This window comes from Cryptomeria japonica, chromosome 10, assembly GCF_030272615.1.
Source record: "Cryptomeria japonica chromosome 10, Sugi_1.0, whole genome shotgun sequence".
Classification (NCBI taxonomy): Eukaryota; Viridiplantae; Streptophyta; class Pinopsida; order Cupressales; family Cupressaceae; genus Cryptomeria; species Cryptomeria japonica.
In genome coordinates, this window is record NC_081414.1 from 634,505,361 (window position 1) to 634,519,378 (window position 14,018).

Genomic DNA, 14,018 nt, shown 5'->3' on the forward strand with positions numbered 1-14,018 from the left:
TTGCTACCAAAATTTTTGAAACATCTTACAGTAGGAACATGACCAAACCATAGCTCATAAGGATTCTTACAAGTATCACTTTTAATATGAACTTGGATAAATGTGTAAACAACAATGCTAACATCTTCTCTCCAGTAGATCTTTGAAACATTTCCTTGAATCAACATAGTCCTTGCAGCATCCAAAATAGTTTTGTTCTTCCTTTCAACAACTCCATTTTGTCGTGGGGCTCTAGGAGCAGATAATTGTCTTCTAATCCCATGCTTCTCACTGAATGAATCAAACTCACCAGAACAAAATTCTCCTCCTTTGTTAGATCTTAGACATTTCACCCTCAATCATGTCTCAGTCTCAACTTTTGCTTTGAATATCTTGAATTTGTCCAATGCTTATGATTTCTCCTTCAAAAAGACAACCCACAACATCCTGGAATAATCATCAATTAATAGCATAAAATATTTGTCACCCTACAAACTTCTAACATTTATAGGTTCACATAGGTCAGTATGCACAAGATATAGAAATCCATCAGATGTATACTGCTTACTCTTGAAATAAATCTTTGTTTTCTTACCCAACTAACATTCTTTACATACCAGACTAGCAAGCTTAACAATTTTAGGCAGATCTCTAACAGCTTGAATAGAAATGATCTTAATCATTGAATCAAAGTTAACATGACACATTCTCCTATACCACAAACAACTTTCATCAATCTAAGAAATCAAATAACTTTTCTCACCAACATTCAAATGAAAGACATTACCTTCAGTCTTAGTTCCAGATGCAATTTCTATACTAGATGCATTTAGGATTTTGTATTTACCATTCTTGAATTGTAAATCATAACCTTTGTCAACCATATATCCAACACTTAAAAGATTATAATTCAAACCTTCAACATATAGAACATCATTAGTATTATGCTTACCATCAAAGGAAATAGAACCTCTACCATGGATCACACAGGCTTTGTCATCTCCAAATCTCACTATTTCACCATCATAACTTTCCATACTCACAAATTTAATTCTATCACCAGTCATATGATGTGAAAAACCATTGTCAATCACCCTTTCATCTTTCTCCTCAATAGTGCAGCTTGTGGAATCAACAGGTACCAGTCCATCTTCCTTGATAGCATTAAACACAACTTCATCTCCTTCTGATTCTTCATCATTAATACCTTAATTAACAACATAGTAATAGCTCTTCTGATGCTTATACTTCCAGTTAGACTTGTAAGGCTTGTCATACTTCTCATGCTTCTCATATCTATCATTCCTATCATGCTTATCAAATTTATCATATCTATCATAGTTAAACATTCTCTCCGGGCACCTAGAAGCAAAATGTCCTACCTTATTGCAAGAGAAACATTTCAAGAGAAATTTTTTATCATACATACCAACTCCCTTAGGAAATCTTCAGGAAATCAACGCTTCAAGCTCATCCAATTCTCTTTCTTTCTCTTCCATATCTCTTCTCTCTCTTTCATATCTGGATATTCTACATTCTTCATGATCATACTTCTTCTTTCTAGATACAAATGCTCTAAATGTTGTCTCATACTTTCTATGTGATTCACCAAATTCGCTCAGTTCAAATGCAACAATCTTTCCACCTAGCATATCTCTTGTTACAGCAGTCACACTCTAAATCTCATCAATAGCAGATACCTTATGCTTGTAAGAAAGAGGTAAATATCTCAGCACCTTAGCAACAATTTTATCTTCTTCAAGGGTTCCACCAACACATCTAATACCTAGGACAAGGTCATTTACTTTAGCCATGAAAGTGTTTATGTTCTCATCTTCAGCATCTCATATTTCCCTTTCAAACTCTGCAATTTAGAAACTTTGACTTGTTTATCTCCTTCATACAAGGTTTCAAGATTCTCCCAGATCTCGTGTACAGACTGAAGTCTCATTACATTTGTCATCTCTGAATTAGTTAAGATACTCAACATTGCTTCCTTTTCTCTAATGTAATTTTCATCTTCTTTGATCTCATCAGTAGTAACCGATCCATTTTGAGGAACAAAATAGACATTATTTGTAATCTTCCATTAGTCTTCTCCAAGACACCTTAGGTGCACCTCCATCTGGTTCTTCCATATAGCATAGGTACTTCCATCAAATCTTGGACTCTCCTTCTTGAAGATAACACCTCCAGATGTCATCCTAGATCTCCTCGAGCAGTTAAGCTTCTTTTAGAGGATATAGCTCTGATACCAATTATTTGCAATAACAATGAAGGAAAACTGAGAGGGGGGGTGAATCAGTTTTCACTAGATCTACATATTTAACCACAAATATTGATCTGATAAACTGTAGCAACAACAAAGATAAGAAAATAGATAGCACAACACACAACACCAATATTTTGACGTGGAAAATCACAGTGGGAACCTAACCACAATAAGATGATACTCTGCAGTAGTATGTCAAAGTATTACAATGGGGAATGCACATGCATTCAAGCACACTACCTAGAGATCACTTCTCAAATATGATAACCTGGAAGGCTAGAACCCTCATGGAAGTCTCACTGACTTACAACAAGATTTGAACTACGATCTGGAAGGAATGAACTGCAATAATAGCATCTCCAAATGCTTGATGACAATTCTGGTTAAACATAATTGTCTTCTCTGCAACACCAATCTTTTCTCAATCACAATGTCAAAGGATGAATCACTTGTTCGCACATACACCACTTTCCGATAATGCAAACACAAACTATTATACCTAAATTACCAGACAATATCACCTATTTATACAATTCATCAACCTTGACAACAAGGTCGAATAAACCCTCAACTTACAATTACAAAATTACAACATATGATACAAAGATCAACCATCAGACCAATATAATGATATACATGAAACAACATGGACCTAAATCAAATATCCACACATGCAACACCACCAGAACTCACACCAAGATCAACCGCAACATGTTACACCACCAAGAAAACCGCATAACACGAATATCATCACCAGATCAGAAAAATCACCAATACCGCGCATATCGATCAATGCGGATCGACAAAAAAAAGGAAACAATTAGGAAACACCAACAATCATGTTAGAATCATCAGTCACAGCTGCACCAACACCACTTATCAAATCTTCATCGATCAACATCTGAAACTCAAGAACACTCAAACAGAAGCAGCTGTCATGAAGAAAGATACCTTGTGGAGCACCAAATCACAAACTATCTGAAACACAAGACCATCCCAAACAATCTCCCAAAATCTTAGCCCAAGATTTGATCACATAGGAATATACCAAAGGAAATACTCAACTCTGCAAAGCACTGATCAGAAAAACAAACTGCAAAATCAGATTATATGATATGATCAATTAAGCTTCCCGGATCACCAAAACTAATACAAAAGAATATAATGATACAATAAATACTCCATACACCAAACCAAATCCCAATAAACCAATATGGAAGCACCGGAGCAAGAATATGTTGACATCAAGGACAACAACATATCCTAGTAGCAGCAATGTCCAACAACATTATCTTGAGAGATAAACCTCTCCATGGTTTTCCTCATTTGGGTTTTCCACATATAAAATATGGTGTTCAATTTGTGGATGTGTTATTTGTTTATTCTGCATTTTATATTTCATGCTGATGAGATTAATTGTTAAAGTTAATGTATCAACAAAAGTTTTTAAAGTGTGGGAATACTAATTCACCCCCCTCTCCGTATTCTAGTCCATTCAACCAATTCAACAATTCCTATCAGAGCTTGGTCCCTTGCTTGAAAGCTTAACTGCTTGAGGGAGATCCTTGTTGGCTGAATCATGGAATTGACGTGTATAACCAAAGAATATCATCTAGATGAGGAATTGAAGATACCTCTTGAAAAATGAAAATTATAAAATATGAGAATGAAGAATTGAAAGAGAATGTGAAGGTGGTGAATGAATGTGTTCAGAAGCTAAGAGAACAAATCTAGTAGTTCTAGTTGAGACTTAAGGAAGTTAACAATCAGTTGAAGCGAGTGAATGAAACTATTAAAGATATAATGTAGAAGATTGAGGAGAAGAACAAGATAGAAGAAACCCCAAGATAATCAATCAAATTGAAGACAAAATAATGTGAGAAGATACAACAAGAAGTGAAGAAGTTGAAGGCATAAAATCAAGTTCTTGACAGCGGAAAACTTTAGGAAGATTTGATTAACTTGTAGAAATCTCATTTAGACAAGCTTGAACTTTGATTTCAGAATGGTGAATGTTCAAATCAGAATGATAAAGACAAACGCAAGAAGTCAAAATTGAAGCAAAGAAGAAACCTGAAGATGCAAGCAAAACTCAAAATCAGAGATCTACTGCAAGGAGACTATCGGTTCATCAACTAAATGCACAAAGGTATCCATCATTTAATGGTTATTATTTTCAATGCAATAAATATTTGGTCATAAGGTTGCGGATTGTAGAAGTATTCAATATTACAATAGCAAGAAGTTTGGTCATAGAACAAGTTACTGTAGAAATCATGTTATAAGTCAATATCATAATCCGGTTGGAGAAAATAAGGTGAATAGTAGCTTTCATGGATATTGTTATGTATGCAATGGCTATGGTTATAAAACTAATCATTGTAGATATAGATCACATTTAACAAAATGTTACAAGTGCAAGTAATTCAGACATTATGGTAATCAGTGCATAAATGAAGGTGGTATAGAGAAGTCTACTAAGAAAAATATGGTGAAGGCTAGTGAATCAAAGAAAAAGGAAGTCATGGTTTGGAGAAAGAAGGAAGTAAATAATGAGAGCAAGTTTGGTGTACCAGAACTCGGTTCCTACACCTCTTCCTTCAGTAATTGAGCATATTGATTTGTCTCAGGGGGAATTTCTCAAGGAAAAACTTTTGACCCCCTCTTCTAAGTTTTGTTATGTCCTCGGTCTGGAATGACTATGTTAGAGATGTTGCAGGGTGTGCACCCTTGGTCTTCTTGTGTTGTGCAGTGCAGCGCTTAGGTTTGTGAAATGGCTTAACTATCTCTTGTGGATTCTATAAGTCTAGTGGTTGTATTGGGCATTAATAGGTTGATATTTTGGTGCAACGACAACCGCACTTGTAACAAGTGGTATCAAAGCTTGCTCATGGGTTCAAACTCCTCACTTGCACTGGGGAGATTACTACAAGGTGTGTGCCCTTGGTCTCCTTGTGTTGTGCAGCGCATCGCTCAGGTTTAGGACATGGCATAACCGCCTCCTGTGGATTCTATAAGTCTATTGGTTATATCGAGCATTAAAGGTTGATGTTTTAGTGCAACGACAACCACACTTGTAACAAGAGATGTTATCTTGTAATTCAAGATTTGTGCTGACATCATCAACAAGACACCTTTTGGCAACAAGACCCTATAAGAAATTTTGCCAAGATAAGTATCGATGTTTGAGATTATTTCTTTACCATGCTAATAGAAGTTCTTGAAGAGGTTGTGTACAGTTGAAAAGCAAAGAGAAAAGAAGTAGAGCTATGCATTATCTGGGAAACCTTCTGGGAAAGGAAAATGTATTGTGGGAGTCTTGTGTTCTAGTTGCTAGACAAATCTTTTGATATTTGAGTGGTTGTGAATAGAAAGAAGAAATTTGTGGTGTTTACTTCAAATCATTTCTAGATGCTTGGTGTATTGGCCCGATATCCCCTACTACATGTTCAGCTAAGGAGGGTTCTTCCTCTGAGAAGAGAAAAGGGAAAGATACTATGCCTACTAGTACTTTGGGATTTTAGAAGCAAAAGAAGTATCAGAAAGAGAAAGACATTGTTGTGATTGAATATCTGGAATCCCCTATGGCAAAGGGAGAAGTGGTTGTTGTAGAGCAAAAAGTAAAAGTATCTGAATCTAATGATGATGAGTTGGATTTGTTGGAAATTATTAGTAGAGGAGATGGAATAAAGAAGATTGGTGAGATGTGGCTTACTTCTATTGAGTTGGAAAGAATTTAGGAAGTCCTAATAGATTATTTTCTCCAGAATAATGTTAAAATTGAAGATGTTAGTGATGTGCTTCTAGAATCTTTGTTTGAATTAATTAAAAAGAAATTGAATGAGTAACCTATTAGTATAAATGATTCAGAGACAAAAGCCGATAATACGTAGAGTATGCTGGAGAAATACAATGATGCATAGAGGGCTCTATTTGTATGCATAAATGAAAAGAGAGATTAAATTGACAGTGCAAGCAAAATTTACAGATTTTGTTTACAATGGCCAACAGCTATGGTGACATTCAAAGAAAAAGTTGAATCAATTGAAGAGAAGTTAAAATATATAGGAAAGAGATTTGATTTTCTGAGTGACAAAGATGGTGAGCAAAGGAAGAAGGTGAATTCCCCATAGTCTAAATTGTTATCCTTACAAAGGCAGAAGGAGGATTATGTCAGTATTTTCTAGAAAGTGAAAGAGATTATTGAAGCATAATTGGAACATTTCTCAGTATTTCTTAATGATCCAGTTGAGTAAGACCAAAATCTATCTACTCTAGATAGTTTTTCTCATGTTGTTGATGTATTGGTGGAGTGAAAAAGTTTATCTATTAGCATTCAATTGATTGTGCATTTTTGGAATGTTCTTCTTTCAAAATTGGAGGAGAAGTACAAGCAGATATTTAAGAAGAAGAGCAATTAAGGATTTTTTTTGTTTACATCTTTGTGACATTCTTTTTTCTTCACTAATGATTGAAGGTGCCCTTTGGCATTGTTGTCAAATCGGGAGAGAAATATATTATGTGAGAGATATAGAGAAAGGTAAAGTAACGAAGATATCCATCATATGAGTAAAGGGGAGTTTCATGCATTATTATTTTTAAGATGTTTTGCCATTAATGACAAAGGGGGAGACTATTAAATTTGTGTGAATATTGTCATTGTTATCATTGATGTCAAACCCAGTGATCCAGTTAGGACCAGATATTGTATGTTACTATTATGGCATTGGAAACAATTTTGGTATTATAGGTTGAGCAGTAGTGGAAGATAGGTATCTATGTGATATGTTGCAGGGAAGTATACATGATCTACTAAAGTCATTTCTGGAAGATTCTTTTCTCCAAAATCTTGTGTTGTGCTTATCTTGGTTTGTATCCAGTTCCAGTATCAGTTATATCAATCATAGTAGTTACATTAGTTGTATTGGTTGTATCATGTATCAATTTCTATCTAAATGATTATATTACATCATGCTTTATCTTGGAGTTGGGAGTTATTGTCTTTGGAGGTTGTTCTTATGGATCCGTAACTATGGGTCTAGTTTACTCTTGTTTGTCCTGATTATTAAGGCGTACGTCTCGGTAAATGAAGTCTGTGAAGGAAGCATGTAAGAGATTCGTTTAGGCTAACTTGTTTATCCTATTTTTGGTTGAGGAATGTTTTGGATAACATGTTGATCCGAGAAACATATTATTGTGTAAAGCATTTGTTCTTGGCCAACATATCATCTTGGTGTATGAGCTTACTAATATATATAGAGAGAAGGTGTGTGAAATAAAAAAAAAGAGTGTGAAGAATATGAGATAGAAGAAAGCTAAGTATGTGTGGTATAGCAGAGTAAGAGGTGTGCTAGTGATAGAATTATGGACAGTAGAGCAGTTGCAGTGAGAGAAGAAGTGCATAGTGTATGAGCGAGGTATGTCAAGAAGAGTCAGAGTGTGGACAATGTTGCAATAATCCTTTACTAGATCTGCTCCAAGTAGTTGGTTTGGAAAAGAAGTGTAGTAATGCCTTACCAAACTTGTTCCAGGTGATTATAGACAATGGTAGAGTGATCCCTTACCGAATCAATTGTGTGTTATGTGATTTTTTAATTTGAGCTTACTTTCGAACTAATTTCATGCATTAGGAGATGCAATTTTCCCAATTCACTTACTTTCTATTGCAGTGAGCCGATTTTGTATCTAGTAGTGAGCCACCCCATTTCGTATACACCATATAACTAGTTATATTATCTTGAGAGCTAACCCTCTTTGTGGTTTTTCCCATTTGGGTTTTTCACGTATAAAATCTGGTGTTAAATTTGTGGATGTGTTTTTTATATATTCTACATTTTCTATTTCATGTTGATGAAATTAATTGTTAAATTTAATGTATTAGCAAAATTTTTGAAAGTGTGGGAATAATGATTCACCCCCCCCCCCCCTTAGTATTCAGGTCCATTCAACCAATTCAACACTAATTTGTTTTAAAAATGGTGGACAATAACGGTTTAAAAAAGAGGCACCATATTTATTGGTCCCATTTTTATTAGAAAAATATAGCATAGCACCAAATGTGGTGCCCCTTAAATGTTATCTCTTTTTTATAATTTTAAAAATCGCTTTGGTGAGAAACTAGCTAACACATTAAAGTTTATGCTGGATTTTTTGGCTAATGTTTTAATGAATATTTGAATTTTTATAAATTTCTAAAGTGGACACATCCTGAAAAACAAAAACTTGAACTACTCCCCCCAAAAAATTGTTAAAACTAATTGAAAAAATTTAAATTGTGTAGAATAAAGTCTAGTTTCTAAAAATGTAATTTGTTTCAAAATTCGATAAACGAGTAAAAATCTATGCCCAAAATATGATATGTTGGTTTTTGACAAATAATCGACACACTAACAAAAGAAATTAGAGATGAAGGCCTTAACATAATTAAAATTCAAAATAATTATATGTCTGGACAACTAAGAGAGAGCTTAACTATTCTATGGTATTTATTTTTGTTTGCATTAAAACACGTGCAAACATAATGGAGAGCATGAACAAAAATGTTAGAAAAAATTTGCATGTTTGTTGAAAAACATGTCTCGGGCCTAAGAAGGATGTCTAAGCCTTTGGTTTGGACACCCATGGTAATTTGGTGTTTTCCAAGGTAGATAGTTTGCCACACATGAAATTTGGCTTGCACCCAACGTAAAAAATGCAAAAAATGCATGTAGCGTACGCTATATTTGGCGCACGCAAAATGCTTTGTATATTTTAATTTATATTTTATGTATATATCAGTAGGATATTTCAGAGTGGTTTCAAATATTTAGGAGTTATAATGTATATTTAGTTTTTAGAATATTCATATAAATTTCAGACAGTCAAATTTCAGTAATCAGCATGCTCGGTCAACATTCTCTCTCTGGTCTCTCCTTCTCTTTCCCTACATTCCCCCCTCTCTCTTTCTTCCTTGACCTCTCTCCCTATCTCTCTATCTCATGTATCTCCTTCTCTTTCCCTCCCTCCCTCTCTTGTACTTGGGCTACCTTCCTCCCTTTATCTCTCTCTCTTCCTCAACCCCTCCCTTCCTCCCTCCCCCTCTCTCACTTAGTCTCTCTCCCTCTAGTCTCTTCCTCTCTTTCAATCCTTTCCTCTCTCTTAGACTATTCTATCTCTAGTCTCTCCATCTATTTGCGTTACTTCCTCCCTCTCACTCAACATCTCTCTCTTAGGTCTCTCTCTCTTTTACTCCCTTTGTCTCTCTCTCAACCCCTTCATAGGGAGGGAAAGACTTGAGAGAGAGATCCCAGGATAGAGATACCTAAGAGAGATAGAAGGAGGAAGGAATGTGGGGGTTGAAGAAAAGAGATGGAGAGACCTAATAGAGAGGGAGAGAGGGGGGAGAGATGAAAAAAGAGTAAGAGATCAGAGAGAGAGAGACTAAATGAGAGAGAGGGAGGAAGGGAAGGGTTAAGAGAGATAGAATTTGATGGAAACAGAGGAAAAGACCAAAGATAAAGAGAACCCATGAGATAGAGAGAGAGGGAGGGAGGGAGGGAGGGAGGTAGGGGTTAAGAGAGATAAATCCCAATTGAAAGAGAGAGGGAGGAAGGGAGGGGTTGAGAGAGAGAGAGAAAGAGGAGAGATGGAAAGATATCCAAAGTGAGAGAGAGGGAGGGAGGAAGGTAGGGCTCTCTCTCAATTCTCTCCCTCTTTTCCTTAACCATACCTTCCCCTCTCTCTCTCTCACTTTCTCCCCTCTCTCACTTAGGCTATCTCTTTGGGCTCTCTCCCTAATATATTCCTCTATTTCCATCAACCCTTCTCTTCCTCCCTCCATCTTTCTCACTTGATCTCTCTCTATGGTCTCTCTCTCTCAACCCATTCCTCTCTCTCTCTCTCTCTCTCTCTCTCTCTCTCTCTCTCTCTCTCTCTCTCTCACACACACACACACACACACACACACACACACACTTGGGCTATATCTCTCTATGTTCTCTCCTTGGTGTATCCCTCTCTTTCCATCAACCCCTCCCTCTCTCTCTCTCTCTCTCTCTCTCTCTCTCTCTCTCTCTCTCTCTCTCTCTCTCTCTCTCTCTCTCTCTCTCTCTCTCTCTCTCTCTCTATCTCTCTCTTTGCATCAACCTCTACCTTACCCCCTCTATCTCTCTCACTTTCTCTCTCTAGTCTCTCCCTCTCTCTCTTAGGTCGTTCCCTCTCTTTCCCTCAACACCTCCCTTCCCCCCTCTCTCTCTCTTAGGTGTCTCCCTCTCTTTCCCTCCCTCTCTCTCACTTGGGCTCTCTTTTTCTAGAGGTAACAAACCTAGAGCCTAGGGAGAGAGATAGAGGGGGATAGAGGTGGGTAATGAGATAGGGAGGGATAAGTAGACAAATATATAAATGATATATAATTTAAAGTATAATAAATACTTAAATTATATATTTCATGTATATATTCAAAAAGAGAGAGTGAAAGAGAAAGACAATTTGCACTTTTCAAAATGGAAATGCACTTGTCAAAATGCATTTCCATTTGGCAAAAGCCAAATTTGGTACCCGTCTTATTTGATGCATGAAAAATAGATTTCGCATGACCATACTTTAGGCTTAGCATGCCAAACCTATTGGAGTGTGTCAAATATGGGGAGCACCTTACTTGGCAGATGCCAAATGGATACTTTTGGGCAAAAAAAAAATTGGCAGCTTTTTGGTCCCCCATCATAGGGTATATTCTCTTCTTTTTAGCATCAGTCATTTCCATAGATATTGATGAGTAATAACACTTACCTGAGTATTAATGTGAGTGGTTTTATTAAGATTTATGGTGGCACATTTAATAATGTTCTTTGTGTCCCTACATTATCTTCCAATCTCCTTTCCATTTACCAGATTACTCATAGTGGGACAAGCAAGACAATTGAGTTCACCCCTAATTTAATTCTCATTAGAGATCAGCATAGTGGAGAACTTTTTGTAGTTGGCAATGTTTATCATGCAACATAGGTATGAGTTATCTCATTTTTCTTTCATTGAGCATGCATCTAGTCCTATCTCTCATGCATTGGGAGTAGATTATAAAACTAAGGAGAGGTTTGGTCACTTGAACCTATGTGTTCTTCCATCATCCACAGTGGTGATTGAGACTTGTTTTGATCCTCCTTTGCCTCCTACTTCTTTAGAGATTAATTAAGTTCAGCAGCATGTTTGTTCCCTTCCTGTTTAATAGAATGGGATGAGTACTTTCTAGATATTGTAGCATTATTTGATACATCACGCACTCTAGACATTACGGACATGATTGAGGATATTCCATTCCTCCTTGATGGTAGTTTGAGCATTCCTATCATCCCATCTTTAGTGCCTTTAGAGTTTGTTCAATAGGTATATTCACAATAGTTGGGATTTGCTTCAGTTGATTTGGCATCTTTTGATTCAGATAATTGGACAGTTGAGTACTTTTCCATGGAATGCATCATGAGACTTTTCCTTTCATTTCCTTTCATGGAGTTGTTTCAAGCTTGGCCACTTGATTTTTTTCTTCCTAAGGGGAGGAATTTGGTTAGTCACTCTTGGATCTTCATCAACAAATGCCCTCAAGTCTTCAACTTCAGCATTGGAGCTTCTCTCTTATCGGGGGACACATCATCTCTTCTTCTCTCTTTTATGGTGGGATATTAATTGTACTTTTGTGGTTGATTCTGTACTTGGGGGCCACTTGGAGTCCATCTTAGTCACATGTAATACTTTTTCACTTCATTGCATCTCTCACTTTTGGAGAGGGGTTTTTTCCCATGTAGTTTTTCTAAATTTTTGTCCATTTAGAGGGACTTAATTGGTGGGAGTTTCATAACTTAGACTTGTAGATCCAGGTGAAGAAATAAACCTATACCTTTAAACACTCAACACACATGTCAAGGGTACTAGCTCAATTTATATTTAGACAAAGAACTGCAGAAATTGATGATCAACCACTAGAGCCAAGAATCATCTACAAGCAAAACACCTATCACACAAAAGAGATCAAGCAAAGATAATATTCTCTATAACAACTAGATAATTATATATTATTGCACTAATAATGATCGAAGATACAATTACAATGAATGACAATTATCTAATTAAAATTATCACATTTCCATAATTCATAATAATATATGAGCTTCTTTTGGATATGATGCAAAAAGAGACAATCATATCTAGAAGCAGCTCATAAATTATGTAATTATTTATTAATTAGGTAATTTAATTGTTTTTTCACTTAAGCAAAACTTATTTTCTTTTTTGATAACTCAATGATGAGAGAATAGTACCAAACTGGTACTGAGAGGGGGGGATGAATTAGTACAGGCAAAAATACAGTCCAAAACCGGTTTGACAGCAAACACTTCAAATGACTGGCAGACAGTGATACCAGTTTGAAACAGAGTGCAACCGGTAAAGCTAAGAATGTCTAAGTCAAGCATTAACAAGTTACTCACTTAGCTTTTCACTCAACTCGAAACTACACTACCATTTCACCCTTATGCATAAATAGGTAATCTATCATCAAACCACAATAACAACTAGTTCAACATGTTTTATTGAAAGGCATAAAACACAGAACCATCATATGCTTGACAGACAATAGCAAAGCATCACAAGATAAAAGCATCACACATGACACTCATATTTTTCACATGGAAACCCAATTGGGAAAAACCATAGTGGGGATGAATACCCACAAGCTATTTTTGAACTCTTTCGAAGTTCGCTCTATTAGAAGCCTTGTCTGGTTAGACACATTACAATAGGTTCTATTAGGAACCGATCCTATTAGGGATCACTTGGTTAAGGGATGGCTACAATACCCGGTTAAGGGTTAAACCCTGTTAAAGGTTACCTTCTTAGAGGATTTCAAGAACTCAATAGCTAAAGGATTCCGAGCTTAGTAGCTTTGAATTACCCTGTTAAAGGATTTTCAGCAAGCTGGTTAAGGCTACCCTGTTAAGGGATTTTCCAGCTGTTGAGGTGGTTAGAGATCAACAAGTATTGCAGTGATCTGGAAACAACACTCAATGCCAATGCAGATCCACTTAAGCTCCTCTTCACCTTTTGCACTTACACTCTACAGGTATCACTTCTCTCCTTTTGGTCTGGCAAGAATCACATATCCCTTCTCTTGGATACACACACAAATTTTGCCAACAAACTTAGAAAGAGACACAACATCGATCTTATAGGAAAATAGATAGGTCGGTAGCATAAACCCTAAACCCTAAACCTGTTAGGTTAAGGAATTCAAACGGTTCAATCCTGATCGTTGATCACATTGCATTAAATGCAGCAGATCTTTATCCAAACTCAAAACATTCTCCATCGTCCATTTCCATTGATTTTATGGTGGCTGATAACCCATCACATGTTATCACCATTTTACAGACTTCGTACATTCCTGAGGTAGATAGGAACAATCTCCCTCATGCAAGATCCTTCACGCACATAGGCTTACTTGGCAACATGATCTATTCTTCTTTACAATGCTAACTCATCACACAATATCATCAGTTGAGCCACACAGGCTTGAAGCACATTAACCAGAAACCCTAAATTTGAGACTACCAAGTAGTAGTCATGCAATACTTCCATATGTCGGTTCCCATAACTATATGCCAGTTCATCATGAATAAGCACACTGCTTCACTTTGGCACAAATGCCGGTTCACAGTGTTATACCAGTTCTCACATATGTCGGTTCACACCTCTTCAACATATTGGCATCATTGACAACATACAATGCCATTATGTCCTC